The following is a 619-nucleotide window of genomic DNA, read 5'->3' as shown; positions in this document are numbered from 1 at the left end:
CCTGCGGTCAGGAAGAGGTCGGGGTGCCCATCTAGGGGCAGCATAGCTGGGAACAGAGGCAGTGGGAGACCCGGCTGCATAGCTCGTGGGCGGCTGCTGGCCCGGTCCTTCCCCAGCCTCCTCTGGGCCTCATGGGCTCCTGGGGTCCCCGACCCTGAATCAGTCCCTGGTTGTACTCACCTGCCTGCTTCTCTGGTCTTTCTAGCCGCTCAGCTGGGGAAGAAGGTGGCCGTGGTGGACTACGTGGAGCCTTCCCCCCGAGGTAGGCAGCCCCCACCGGGAGCCGCGTGTCCTGGGGAAGGTGGGGGGATCACATACAGAGGGTGGCTGAGCCCTGGACTGCTTCCCAGTCGCCGGACGGCGTCCTGCTTCTTGGGGAAGCTGCCATCACTGTAGGTTCCTCATCCTCCTCATTTAAACCAAGTCTGAATGCAACCGCAGCCGACGCGTCCACACGGCAGGTTCACCTGGGCCGCGTTGGAGTTAAAGCAACTAAAAGGAATTGGAAACAGCTGTAGAGCAGGGCTGGCCTGGCTCACCTGAACCCTGTCTGTGTGCTCTTCCCACCTCCCCAGGCACCCGGTGGGGCCTTGGTGGCACCTGCGTGAACGTCGGCTGC

This window comes from Hyperoodon ampullatus, assembly GCF_949752795.1.
Source record: "Hyperoodon ampullatus genome assembly, chromosome: 13".
Lineage (NCBI taxonomy): Eukaryota > Metazoa > Chordata > Mammalia > Artiodactyla > Ziphiidae > Hyperoodon > Hyperoodon ampullatus.
Note: the sequence above shows the minus strand (reverse complement) of the source record.